At 42.1% G+C, this 15,275-nt stretch overlaps 1 protein-coding gene across 2 annotated transcripts in view; it reads right to left on the bottom strand.

The window, feature by feature from the left end:
- The window catches only part of LOC146681980 (NACHT, LRR and PYD domains-containing protein 12-like), a 427,057-nt gene that overhangs the window by 192,751 nt on the left and 219,031 nt on the right, over nucleotides 1-15,275 (bottom strand). The gene's annotated exons all lie outside the window — the stretch shown is intronic.

Raw genomic sequence — 15,275 nt, 5'->3', positions numbered from 1 at the left:
TTGTTTACAAAGGGTGAAATATAAACAGAAACAAGGGTGGCGAGGACTGCACAAAGACACGAACCTAACCTGGGAAAAACTAATGAACCTGGAACACGAGATGAGAACAGACAGACACGGAGTAATACCAACTAACACAGAGTAATGCAGACGACGCGACAAGGAACACAGGCAGACACACACTATAAATACACACGAGGTAATGAGGGGAATGACACACAGGAGGGGAGCACAGCTGAACCACAAGACGAGACACAAACTTTCAAAGTAAAACAGGAAACACACAGACTGTTTTACAATACAAACTTGGGGACACGAACAGAACAGAGGAAAGACACAGGTAGGGCTGGTAAAACACTAAACACCAGATTCAACCCTAAGAACTAATACAAAATCAGAATTAGCACAAAACACAAGATGAAACCAAAAGGAAACAAAACGCTGCGACCATGACACTTTTAGATGACAATGAAACCATTTCTGCAGTAAGAGGCCTAAAAAAGGAGATAAGATCATGAAAATCCCTTCTAACTGTGGTCATTCAGTACAACATGTGTCTGCCCAGATCCCAGAAGTGGGAATTAATGAGGTATAGCATGACTCTGAATTTCATCCAGAAAAAACCCAAAACTCCATCTTTCATCAGCCCAAAGGGATGATCGAGATATAAGACTTGGAGATGACACTTCCCTTTCTGCCACATAAATCTGAAAAGCAAATCACCAATTTCAGTATGAGTCTAAAAATGCAGACTTTCCCCTGGTGGTAACATACACTGAACAGTTCAAGAGAGATATTCTCCTCCCTCTTGTGAACTCAGTACAGACATTAGGGAATGCTCAGTTTGATGGAGTAATTTCACACACTGTTGGGGATTAAATATGGAAGTGGGGACATGAAGCAGGCTCTCCGAAACCACTTAAAGATGGGCACAATATTTGGTGATGTGGATATTAAGGAGCATTTGACCAAAGTACAGTACTGTGTCTGTGAAGGAAACCACTGGTCTGTATGGTCTTAGTTTTTTCTACAGCAGCAATTTAGCTGAACTGTATCCCAACCTCAGCTCTGACGTGTGACTCAAAGCAAAAGCTCAGAAATGCATCTGAGGTCAGGAGCATCTATCACCTCTTGCCCAGATTTATTAGATATTCTTGATATTCAAACACACGAGGGTGCAGTAATGATAATATTAAGTTTAAGTTATTAGTAAAATATTTATTTTACTCAGCATGTGTAACCTGCCTAATTTCTTTCCCTCAGCATTTTGACATGTCCCATTCTTCTTTCGGGTAGTCAGTGAACTGTCCATGGTGCTGAAGTTTATAGGCAATGACTCTTTCACTTACTTTAAATTTCAAAACACGGACAAACCACCAGAACACAAAAGTAGGAAAATGACGAGGCGTCCCCTCATTCTATTCCAAAAACAGCATTGTTTTAGTCAAGGCAGTTGGTGTCATTTGTTTGTTATGCTTAAAGCTGTTACCAGCTTGAATCCTTTCCCTTTTTTATTGGGGTGGGGTGCATATTACCTCTTTAAACAGTCCCCCAAACGCTTAAGGTCAGTACTGGTTATGGCAGTAGTAGTCTCTAATGGTGCACCAACAGCCACGACCCAGATCACAGAGGAACCTCAGATTTGGGGAGTTTAGTCAGCAAGTGTCCTGTGAACAATAATGCAGCTCTCAGTTATAGCTGTATCCAGTCGTCTATATGGATATAGACATATTGGATACTGCTGTACACAGTTAGAAGATGTGTGCTTGCTGGTAGTAAGAATAGAATAGAATAGAATAGAATAATCCTTTAATTGTCCCACAAGGGGAAATTTGGTTGTAACAGCAGCCAGAAAGACACAAATACAAACAACCAGGACACAGAACAGAAACATACACAATTTTTCTTACATATTTACATCAAGGAGAATGGTTACTATAAACAGAGTACTGTACAGTTATTAAATTAAATAAAATTAACTACAGATAAGAGGCAAACTCAGGTTGTAGTGATTAAATTATTGCAGTTACAGCGCAGACGTAAACATGTACAGTGGGGCAAAAAAGTATTTAGTCAGCCACCGATTGTGCAAGTTCCCCCACCTAAAATGATGACAGAGGTCAGTAATTTGCACCAGAGGTACACTTCAACTGTGAGAGACAGAATGTGAAAAAAAAAAAATCCATGAATCCACATGGCAGGATTTGTAAAGAATTTATTTGTAAATCAGGGTGGAAAATAAGTATTTGGTCAATAACAAAAATACAACTCAATACTTTGTAACATAACCTTTGTTGGCAATAACAGAGGTCAAACGTTTACTATAGGTCTTTACCAGGTTTGCACACACAGTAGCTGGTATTTTGGCCCATTCCTCCATGCAGATCTTCTCGAGAGCAGTGATGTTTTGGGGCTGTCGCCGAGCAACACGGACTTTCAACTCCCGCCACAGATTTTCTATGGGGTTGAGGTCTGGAGACTGGCTAGGCCACTCCAGGACTTTCAAATGCTTCTTACGGAGCCACTCCTTTGTTGCCCGGGCGGTGTGTTTTGGATCATTGTCATGTTGGAAGACCCAGCCTCGTTTCATCTTCAAAGTTCTCACTGATGGAAGGAGGTTTTGGCTCAAAATCTCACGATACATGGCCCCATTCATTCTGTCCTTAACACTGATCAGTCGTCCTGTCCCCTTGGCAGAAAAACAGCCCCATAGCATGATGTTTCCACCCCCATGCTTCACAGTAGGTATGGTGTTCTTGGGATGCAACTCAGTATTCTTCTTCCTCCAAACACGACGAGTTGAGTTTATACCAAAAAGTTCTACTTTGGTTTCATCTGACCACATGACATTCTCCCAATCCTCTGCTGTATCATCCATGTGCTCTCTGGCAAACTTCAGACGGGCCTGGACATGCACTGGCTTCAGCAGCGGAACACGTCTGGCACTGCGGGATTTGATTCCCTGCCGTTGTAGTGTGTTACTGATGGTGACCTTTGTTACTTTGGTCCCAGCTCTCTGCAGGTCATTCACCAGGTCCCCCCGTGTGGTTCTGGGATCTTTGCTCACCGTTCTCATGATCATTTTGACCCCACGGGATGAGATCTTGCGTGGAGCCCCAGATCGAGGGAGATTATCAGTGGTCTTGTATGTCTTCCATTTTCTGATGATTGCTCCCACAGTTGATTTTTTCACACCAAGCTGCTTGCCTATTGTAGATTCACTCTTCCCAGTCTGGTGCAGGTCTACAATACTTTTCCTGGTGTCCTTCGAAAGCTCTTTGGTCTTGGCCATGGCGGAGTTTGGAGTCTGACTGTTTGAGGCTGTGGACAGGTGTCTTTTATACAGATGATGAGTTCAAACAGGTGCCATTCATACAGGTAACGAGTGGGGGACAGAAAAGCTTCTTACAGAAGACGTTACAGGTCTGTGAGAGCCAGAGATTTTCCTTGTTTGAGGTGACCAAATACTTATTTTCCACCCTGATTTACGAATAAATTCTTTACAAATCCTACCATGTGGATTCATGGATTTTTTTTCACATTCTGTCTCTCACAGTTGAAGTGTACCTCTGGTGCAAATTACTGACCTCTGTCATCATTTTAGGTGGGGGAACTTGCACAATCGGTGGCTGACTAAATACTTTTTTGCCCCACTGTATATACATGATATATACATGAGTGCAGGTGGTGATCAGTGCCAAACATGGAATGATGCAGTGAACACAGCGTAGGGTGTTAGTGGTGGGAACAGTCATACGGTTATTGTTCATGTGTCCAACAGCAGAGGGGAAGAAACTGTTCTTATGGCGAGAGGTTCTGGTGCGAATGGACCGGAGCCTCCTGCCTGAGGGGAGCAGGTCAAACAGACTGTGTCCAGGGTGAGAAGGGTCAGCTGAGATCCGAGCTGCACGCCCCAGTGTCCTGGAGGTGTATAGGTCCTGCAGAGATGGGAGTCTGCAGCCAATCACCTTGTCAGCAGAGCGCACAACACGCTGCAGTCTCTGTTTGTCCCTGATAGTGGCTCCAGCGTACCACACGGTGATGGAGGAGGTGAGGATGGACTCGATGATTGCAGTGTAGAATTGCATCATCGTCCGTGTTGGCAGGTTGAATTTCTTCAGCTGCCTCAGGAAGTACATCCTCTGCTGGGCTTTCTTAATGACGGAGGTGATGGTGGGCTCCCACTTCAGGTCCTGGGTGATGGTGGTACCCAGGAAGCGGAATGAGTCCACAGAGGTGATGGGGGTGTCAGTCAGGATGATGGGGGGGAGTGGAGCTTTGTGCGTCCTGAAGTCCACAATAATCTCCACTGTCTTCTGGGCATTCAGCACCAGGTTGTTGTGGCTGCACCAGGACACCAGACGTTCAACCTCCCTCCTGTAGGCAGACTCATCCCCGTCCGAGATGAGTCCAATAACGGTGGTGTCATCAGTGTTAGTAACACAAAGATCACAGAATGGGATCATCCACACAACACTAACATCTAAATCCACGGCAGGAACTCTTCCAGTGTCCTGAAAAATCTGTGTGCACGATGCTGAGATTAAAATCTGTCTGCTCATCTTAATGCAATATTTACTAAAGTCTGGTAGAAGTTTTACTGATTTCCAGTCCACTTAGCAGACGTGTGGATAGGTGGTGGGTTGTAGAGCAGACTGAAAGCTTTAAGTTCATCCTCTGATTAAAAACTCAGACCCACAGATACAGGAAGTATAATGCTGGTGTAAGACAGGAAACGGCAACACGGCAGCCATCTTTTTCCTCCCATGATGACCAGTGTCCCAGCAGAAGCTGGGGTTTGTTAGATCCTGTTCGATCCAGAGGAAACAGGCTAAAAGAGTCGATCAGGGGGATCATGGTTTTATTATGTGCTCGTTATGATTGAAGCTCTGGTTGTGTGTTAGAGACAGAACCTGCAGATTCCTCCACTCTGCCTCCTCTTCTGCAGGAATCAGCCTCTTGGCTGGTTTTATTCACCAACGTGAATAAAATCATCAAACTAATCCAAGTTCATTGTGAAATGCCTGAAAATGGAGGAATAAATCTGTCAGTTACCGTATAAAGTTTGAGTTTGTCAGTGTTTTACACGGAGACGGTCGTCAGATGTTGAATGTTTAGCATGAAAGTTCCACATCTGGAGAAACCTTCAAGATTAAAGCCAGTGAAAAGTGAAGAGTTTCTGCAGCAGCCGCACTTCCTGAAAATCTGTTCTTTCAAAATAAAGTGCAGAGTCTAAAATTATATTCACGACAGGTTTAAAGGTGAAGGTGGTCACATGGTTTTAGTGGAATGCCTACGTGGGCGCGTCTGAGTGATTTTGATTCAGATTCGTGCAGCGTGGAGCAGTAAACACTTGTTTTTGTTCATCTGGACTCGTGAATGATTCCAGTTAGCACATTTCCAGCCAATGAAACGTGACTACAGATGAAGACAAACACATTTAAGCTGCCTGACTCTCGAGTGTGGGTGCGTGTTCCCATTTTCAGGCTGTTTTAGTTTTCAGTTTAGAGGAACGCTGCAAACTCACAAAAACTTCTTTCTTGTGAGGTTTTGTTGTCAGACTGATAAAAGCAGCAGCAGCTGGTGTTTGATGAGCAGACGTGTGTTTCCTGTTCTGTAATAATCAGCTTGTTACCATCACATAATGAACTCAGCCGTGACCAATGAGGCCGTCCTTGTGCGGTTCTCTGGCGCTGATTCTGACTGTGACCTTCACCTCTGCAGGGTCGCCTCTGCTCGTGGCTGAGCTCGTGTTTGTCAGGCTGACAAAATAAAAGCTTCTTCATTTCTGTGGCTGAAGAGGAGTCTGCTCTTCTTCACCAACAGGAAGTGAAACATTTCTCACTGATTCTGAAATCTTCACTTGTCTCACAAATTCACAGTAACACACACACACGGTTGTGTTTTCATATCCTTGTGGGGACATCTATTTGACATCATGCTCTCCTCAGCCTTTTACTCTAACCATTAAGACTGAATGCCTAACCCTGACCTGACTGTCCCTGACACTAAAACCACATTCTGAGTCTCACAAATGTCTTCAAACTTGTGGGGACGGGCATTTTGGTCCCCACAAAGACATGTAAACATGCACACACACAGGTATTAATGACCTCACAGGTTCATGTTTGGGGCTTTTAGCATCTTTGTGTGTCGCTCAGATTTAATTCACTCTTGTTTTGAGGTTTTGTGCCTTTTTGTTTCATTCTTTGTGCGTTTATTTTCTCTTTAAGCCTTTCAGGACTCGTGCTCTTGGCTTTTTCCTGGTGTGTTATTAGTATTTTTAATTTCTAAACTTATTCTAAAAGAAGGACCGATGGAACATTTATGTGAAAATAAACATGATCATTTAATGTTTTTGTCAGTCATTAAAAGATAAATCCTGGTCTTTCATTTTGCTGCTGCATTGTTCACAGAAACACATATTTTCCTGTTTCTTTCTGTTTGTGTTTTTCTGCTTTTGCCTGTTTAGCGCTGCTGAGCAGGAAAACCCAGACGAACAAAAACCTCTTTTAAGTAAATGTTTGAGTCACTTTGGGTCTGAACTGTAAAAAACTGCAGACTGAAACAGATTTGAAGGCATCACAGGAACAGCCTCACATTCAAAACATGAAAGAGAGGACTTTTATTTTGAAACACTCAGGAAATGACAGAGGGAAAGTTTTTTAATTAAAACAAATTATTATTTTATGCATTCTAAGTTCATACAACCACCAAAACTGTGATGATCCTCACATCAGCTTTACTGTGTGAGGTCACATACACGATCATTAATGTTACTATTATTATTATTATTATTATTATTAGAGACTTGCAGAGAGAAGAGGTGGAAACATTTTGATTTTCATAAATTTAACAGACTAAAAACCTACAAACATGTTTGGTGCTGAAGAAAAATGGAAAATATCAGAACATCAGAGCTTAGACGACCTCCCTCATCATCTTGGTGACATCGTTGCTAAGGGTGACCATGTCCAAGGCCCAGCCCCTGGACAGGTTGGAGCGTGTCGTCTCCTGGCGCATGGCGGTCAGGAAACCCTAAAGCAGTGGTTCCCAAACTTTTTTTTGCTGGGCCCCTCTTGTTTTACAAGATAAATGTTCGCGCCCCCCTCTCGCGCGCGCACGCACAAACACAACCTCCAACCACACACGCCCATATTTTGCTCCATTGCGGTTTATTTCACACCTCAAACATTTAGTAAACAATTAAGCAAATACAAATAATCTGCAATAAATTACAGGTAGTAAGAAAATAAACTACTAACTCTTTTACGCTACGTCCACATCTACACGGGGATTTTTGAAAACGCAGCTGTTTCTATGTGTTTGGACCTTTCGTCCACATGTAAACGGCGTTTCGAATCACCGAAAACTGAGATTTTTTAAAACTCCTTTTTTGCGTTTACATGTGGACGAGGAATACAGAGTTGGTCACGCAACGTCAAAGATATGTGCCTTTTTTTCACGTCACGCTGTGCGCACATTATTGTTTACATGAGATGAATTGCAGAATGGCAGATAGAGACAAAATACTGTTAATCTGACTATCTGCAGGTTTTACACACTTACATACACACATGCAGTTACTGTCCCTCCATTTACAAAGGCAGAGGCGTCACGGTGTGATTATCTTCCCTTTGGTTTCACCTGCACAAGTGCCGAGGTAGGTATTGATAGCAATGTTGAATATTATTACACAGGAAAAAACAACTACATGTAAAATATGCTTCACCATATTTTCTAGTCTTTGGCTTAGAATGAAGTTGGTTTGGACATATATTCAGCGATGCTTCATCTCCTGCTTTGCGTTTCTGTGGGTGCGCCCAATTTCTGTGGGCACAAAGTGTTAAGTGTGAAACAGGGCAGATCTGTCATGGTCCTGAGTCATTGACCCAGTGTTTTGAGTTTGTTGGTATTATTTTCCAGTTTCTGCTGTTTTGTATTTGTTCTTAGGGTTTGAGTTGTGTGTTTAGTGTTTCTATTGTCCCTACCTGTGTCTTTCCTCTGTGTTCTGTTCGTGTCCCCAAGTTGGTATTGTGAAACAGCCTGTGAGTTTCCTGTTTTACTTTGTAGGTTTGTGTCTCGTTATGCCCATTAGTTCCAGCTGTGTCCCCTCCTGTCTGCCTGTGCTCCTCGTCGCATCGTCTGTGTTACACTCACCTCTTCCAGGCTCACACGCTCACTCCTCTTCAGCCACTCACCCTCACACCGTTACACTCTCATGCCAATCCAGCAACAGGCAATCCACACAGGGTCAGGGACGCGTCCAGGAAATCTAGGTACAGGAAAGAACAGGTCAGGAACTCTAATGAACAGTACTGAGAATCAACTCAATGATTTAGCACAAACTGAGAAGACTCAACAAATCACCAACCTGTGGCCTAGAGTGTCCTGGTGCCACGTGCACTTATGGACACTCTTATGTTCGAACATAGTGTTCGTTATGGCCAAGCTGTGGTTTGCACAGAAGTTCAATAACAAAACACCACTCGGGTTCAGGTCCTGGGGTCCATTCCTCCCAATCACGCCCCTCCAGGTTTCACTGTTGTTGCCCACATGAGCATTTAAGTCTCCCAGTAGGACCCTCCAGTGTCCCACCCAGGGACTCCAAGAAGGCTGGGTACTCTGAACCCCAACCCGGAGGCACAGATAACAAACCCTCTCATCCACTGGGAGAAACCCCAACATACAGGCAGCAAGCTGAAGGGACACCAGGATACCCACCCCAGACCGCCGCCTCTCACCAGGGGCAACTCCAGACTGAGACAGAGTCCAGCCCCTCTCCAGGAGGCTGGTTCCAGAGCCCAAGCCGTGTGTTGAGGTGAGCCTGACTATATCTAGCCGGTTCCTCTCAACCTCACGCACTAACTCAGGCTCCTTCCCCACCAGAGAGGTGACATTCAATGTCCCAATTGCCAGTCTTGGGGTTTGGTTCGCTCCTGGACGGCGCTCACAATGCACCCAACACACATTAGTTGGTATCAAATGAGCACAACTGATCATTAATCCCACTCCATGGTCCTTAGGGTGGCACAGTTGCTTCACTCTCTCCTCTTATTCCATTAGAAAGCATTCTGTATGTCCCTAATATAACTGAGAACTTCAATAAAATCTCTGAATCTAACAATATAAAAATGGCACTGAGTCTGTGTCTGCATTTGTGTGACATTAATGTTCCACTTTAACTTGGAGGTTTTGACTCCCACTTTTAACTCCTTCTCTTAATGTGGACGATCATACAGCTGGCTTCTTGAAAGGGGGGTGGGTGGGGGGCATACTACAGCCAAACTACACAACAGGACAAATGAAAAGAACAATCACAACTTCTCCTGTATCAGTGTGTTGCAGTGATTGTTTAGTTTTACTATCACTCAGTGTTTCTCATCAAAGGCAGTGCAACTGTCTGTGACACTGTGGCACTCTGTCAAGATTGTTGCACATTTGTGTCTCCTTTATAAAGTCAAACAGGATTTTGAATTGTCTGACATTTGCACGGGAACCTGGAGGAGGGAGACGGGCCTTCTTCAGTTTCCTAAGAAACTGTAGTAACTCTAACTCTACTCTAAGAGAGAGATCCACTAATGCCTCGCACCAACACAAACTGGGTTCTGGAGTCAAAGAGCTGTTAGTGTTTACAAATCGAGCGCAGCGACAGGATTGTGTGTCAGAGACAGAATCTCAAAGATTTTTGTGACCCTGATGAAGACCCAATTCTGGACATTCAAACTGTGTTATTAGTGTTTTTAACATCTACAGATCATTATCCAGATATTTAATACAAATAAGCATGTCTTATTTTTGTGTTTTATACATTTGAACTCACATCTCCTGTGTTTAGAAAACAGCAGAACTTTTGTAATTGGCCCAAAAAACGAACCATGTCTGTAAGCGCTGTTTTGAGCCTTTTAGCAAATCTTGCCCTAAACAGCCTGTTGCTGTTACAAAGCAGAGGAAACATAGTGGAGTCTAATTGTTGCACCGTGGAGCTCAGCTGAACTCAGTTCTGGGAGTTGAAATCAACAGAACGTGTTTCATTTGACACTGAAACAGTTTCTTTTCCATCCATGAAGGAAGCTTTTGTATTTCACTCAGCAAAATATACAGTCTGGACTGCACAACATTTCAGACTGCATGTGATCTGTGCACAAAAACATCGAGCTTCATGGACACACGCAGGCCCTGCTCCACTTCCTGCTGTTGCCATGGCTTTGCTCTCGTCTTGCATTCAGTTTAATTACAGCTTCTTATTCAAACTCTGCACGTCACTAATTCCTGGTCTCTCCTTGTTGAATACTTTTTATCTTCAGCTGTCCTTGAAATCATTGAAAATCATACAGTTATGTCTATAAGACTTTGGACAGAAACAACTTTCTCTAACTTTGGTTCTGTAAATTACAACAATGAATTTGAAATGATACAACTCAGATGTAGTTTCAGCTTTAATTCAGTGGGTTGCATTAAAATGTGAGGAACTAAAGCATTTTTTAGAATTATCCTATGGAGCTCCGCAGGATGTGCTGTATCAAGCATGCACCGGGACGAAGGAAAGACGGGTGGACTTCCTGGTGGAGCTTGCAAGAGAGCTGGCTCACTCTCATGTAGCTGGGAAGAAGGCAAGAAAAGAACAGTTGCTTCGGACACAACCCTCCACACCGAGCCCTGGAAAAAGAGCCATGTGTCAGGTCAAACACAAATGCAAGAACAATCATGCCACTGTGCGATGTGTTCACTGCTACAGATACACATGTGGTAAATGCAGACTACAGATACCATGGCAGTGCCAGGATTGTGAGTGATTGCTGAAAATGTTGAAATGTACTCACTCACTTTTTATTATTATTTGTAAATATGTGTACAAATGGTTGGTTTTTTTGTACTGTTTTTATCAATAAATCTCAGCAACAAAGGACCTACACCCATGTGTGTTGATTTCTCCCTAAGATGGCAAACTGAAACACAAGTTTCCTTGTGGCTCAGGAAACTAACCACTCCAAGTTGGTGACTTTTGGAGATTTAATTTCCTGGATGATTGAGAATGCATCAAGACGAACACAAAAGGAAGTTCACCGCTTTTAGCAGCTCCCCCCCAGACAAACAAAGAGGCAGTTGGCAGTTAGAAATCAGCAATCATTCACACACCCCCACTCCCCTCCAGAATTCTCAGGTAACAACCTAATTTACATATGAATGACTAGCCAATTTAGCTTCCACTTGGCTGAAGCTAAAGCCTAGCTAAAAGCCTACCAGCCATTTGGCAACTCAGCCCATCACACGTCCACGTCTCTCCTTGTTTCGTCTTTTATTATGAAAGGGTTGTGTTTCCATGTTCAGTGTGTTTCATTTTGTTTCCCCTGTGGTGTCAGGTTCATTTGTGTCAGCTGTGTTTCCACTTCCCTCCTTTCTCTTCTGTGTATTTAAGTCCGCTGTCTTCCTCTGGGCAGTGTTGGTGCGTTTTCCTCCGTTCACGTTATTCCGGGTTTCAGGTTATCTCCTGATTCTGTTTAGGTCCATGTTCATGTTCATGTTTTTTCATCAGAGTTTCTCGCATGCACCTCCTCGGATTCATGTTCATGTTTTTCTTGTCATAGTTGTCATAGTCATACCGAGTTATTCCCAGGATAGGTTTTAGTTTTAGTTTCCGCTCCTGTTTGCTGGGCCTTGTTTTGTGTTCGTGTTTTTCAACCTAATAAATGGTTTGTTTTTTTGTTAAGATTCAGTTCCATCTCTCCCTTGTCTGCTTCCGGGTTCATATTGCAATCACATCAGCCACAGTGACAATAAACTTATTTTGATTTTTAACTTTCTTTATTTTTTCAACAATATTATGTATATATAAACATTTTGCATCTTACAATATAAAGCCTGGATCCTGCACATATTGCACTTTGGACTTGAACTGTGTTGTCTGTTTATTGGAGATTGTACTACTTGAATTCATTATCCTGGTGATATAACACATTAATTCTCCATTTGGAATCAATATAGTATATAATACAGTATCTGTCTATCCATCTATATAGCTATTGAATTGAACTGGAGTGAATGGAAGAGAATTAAATAATGGATTTCATGTTCATGTTTATCTATGTTGTAACAGTGACGACTTGAGACATCTGTTTGGCACTATATGAAGAGAATTAAATAAAATGTAAATGAAAATGATATTAACTGTATTTATACATTTTATATTTTTGGATGAGACACTGTCAGTGTGCTGTTATATAACTCAGGTATTTTTAAGGCCTGACTGGTGGCATTGGTGCCCATTGCTTTACTGTGCTGTTGGATGTGTATGTGGGCTATCCCTTGTACCTGACATTTGATTGGGCATCACTGTGTTGCTATGGTATGATCCTGGTAGTTGTTGTTAATAAAACAATAACAAATTCAAATTCAAACATTGCTGCATTCTTCTGTCACTGAGGATTCCAAACCTGCACTCAGTCTCCTCATTACTTTGGTATTGAACAGACAAACTTTGGAGCTCCTGCAAACTTTATTCACAAACTGCAAATATTTTACACAAATCTGCGACTGACAACAAGCACAGAGACTTCAAACAATCACTGAAGTAAGGACTGAAAGATTTACTTTAAAACAATAATGATTAAGACCTTTTTCATAAGGTTGTTTTCCCTTGATTGCCAGCTGTTACTGTTTTTATCTTCATATCTTTCATATTTGTCCACCTAAACAATGCTTTAATGATAAATTTTGAGAAGTTTGATATGAATTTATCCAACTGACTTGAAAATGAAACTGACAACTGTCCTGTAATCTTACACAGAGAAACCAAATCCTGCGTCTTTGCCTTGACAGACGCCTAAAATGGCTCGAGCTGTGGTAAGTTACCCTTCACTGTGTCTGTTTCTAAACATTAAATCGTGTGAATTTTTAAAGAAAAATCCAACAACAACAATAATAATATGTAACAGAGCAAAACGTCAGATGACTTAAATGTTCCTCTGCAACACAAAGTCAAAGTCTGCCTCCTCCACAGGCAAAGGAGAAGCTCCCACGCTCATCCAGTGCAGACCGTTGTGCTCTGGACAATGAAGTTCCCGCTTTCATGTTCCGACCTATCAGCGCACCTGCATGTGAGCTCCTAAGTCCACCACCTGCTGATGCCAGCTTTCAGTCGAAGGACACAGACAAGATCATGCATCCAGATTTGAAAAACGATCATTCATCCCTGGATGATGACGTGACGTTTTTCATGTGTCCTACTGATGTTCCTCTGCCTCCGAGACCTCCACCCACTGCAGAGTTAGGTCTCTGCAGAAAGCGCAGGTATTCTACTGCTTTTTCTGTTAATGATGAAGAGGAACATTTGATGCCTAAACGCATGAGGCTGATGAGTTCTGATGTTCCAGTTTCTTCAGTTCCTCCACCTGCTGATGCCAGCTTTCATGCAAAGGACACAGACAAGATCATTCATCCAGATTTGAAAAACGATCATTCATCCCTGGATGATGACGTGACGTTTTTCATGTGTCCTACTGATGTTCCTCTGCCTCCGAGACCTCCACCCACTGCAGAGTTAGGTCTCTGCAGAAAGCGCAGGTATTCTACTGCTTTTTCTGTTAATGATGAAGAGGAACATTTGATGCCCAAACGCATGAGGCTGATGAGTTGGGATGTCTCTAAGTCTCCAGCTGCTGAGAAGGAGTATGTTTGCTTTACTTGTCCTGAAGAGAAGAGGTCTGAGTTACCTCTCAGCTCCCTCCAAGGCCATCCACCATCACAGGTCAATAATAATGACACTGACCAGTGTACCATTCTGCTGCCTCCTGAAATCCCAGTGCCTCCAAGTCCTGCCCCTGTTGGAGTTCTAGAAACTGTTGATTTTCCTTTTGTTGATAATTAAATACATGTTTGTGGTAATAAATACATTTTTGAGCAAATACATGTTGAGATGATTTGGTTGATTATGATGGTTATAATTATCCAAACAGTATTATTCCTAATAAGATCTTTACTTTTTATACTTATTTTCTCCATGACCTATTTCGATGTCTATTTTGAAGATCCACTCATATCATGACAGTATGCTTATTCTCAGTAGAGTGTATAGCCACATCTGAAGAAAGAATCAATTAAAGTCACTCATTAACAACTTACCACATACGCCGGAGCTGAATTCAAGATGTAAGCAGACGTTTCACAGATATCTTGGTTGTCTTTCCATTTCCTACACTAACAGTATCCTGAGAATTGGCTTATAGAGCTGATATAAAGGTGAAATTTGATGACTTAATCGAAGCATCATCAGCTTAAATGCAAATGAATCCACTGTACTTGAGGTAACCTAACACTGACCATGAACGCCACAATCACTGTGCGCCAGTCCAACACAGTGCTTTACTGTGAACTCACCACAGTACTGCAAACTAAAGTGTTTATCTTCCAGTCCAATCCAATCCATCTTTATTGAGAAAGCACTTTAAAAAACCCAGGACAAAACCAAAGTGCTGTACAGTAAATGAGTTAAGAACAATAGAATAAAACATAACAGTAAAAAAATAAAACACATAATACATAAAAAATGTAAACAGCCCTATATTTCAAAACAAGATAAAACAGCAAAAATAAACTAAAAAACTCAAACTAAAAACCAACATCTTACAAGGTGTCAAAGGTCAGGGTGAAGAGATGAGTTTTCAGGAGTGATTTAAGAACAGGCAGAGAAGAAGCCTGTCTAATCTCTAAAGGCAGATCGTGTCACAGTTTCAGAGATGCTGCAGCAAAAGCACGATGTCCTCTAAGTTTACGCTCAGTCCTGGGAACATTCAGGAACAGCTGATCAGCTGACCTGAGACAGCGGGTGGGTTTATAAGACTGTGGCAGCTCAGAGAGTTAAGATGCAGCTAGGTCATGGAGAGCTTTAAGAGACATTAATACCAATAAGCTGCTAACATGATGTTGTATTTTATTTACATGTCTGTTTTAGCACTTTAACATTTGCATCTGTCTAACTGGCTAACCATGCAAGACTATTGTAAGCATTGCTCTGTAATAGTGCGACATTTTGGACCCCAGGAGGTCCTTCTGTATCTGCACGATGTTTGACCTGCAGTCTTTATAGCCGCCTATGTATATTCTTTTAAACCTTTTTATTGTTTTTAAATGATAGTTACGGACCAAATGTTAAACTATATAGTTGAATATATAGTTAAAGTGTTTCTCTAGATACAGAGAAAGGTTTTACATCAAAAGGTCATCTGTCTGCATATAAAACAGAAGCTTTCATGCAGATGCACTTCCTGTTTACAGAC

This window comes from Copadichromis virginalis, linkage group LG23 (genome assembly GCF_057382275.1).
Source record: "Copadichromis virginalis isolate Kocher_CV1m ecotype Utaka linkage group LG23, C_Virginalis_male_GT1.1, whole genome shotgun sequence".
NCBI classification, from domain to species: Eukaryota; Metazoa; Chordata; class Actinopteri; order Cichliformes; family Cichlidae; genus Copadichromis; species Copadichromis virginalis.
This window is presented reverse-complemented; position numbering and strand designations above follow the sequence as displayed.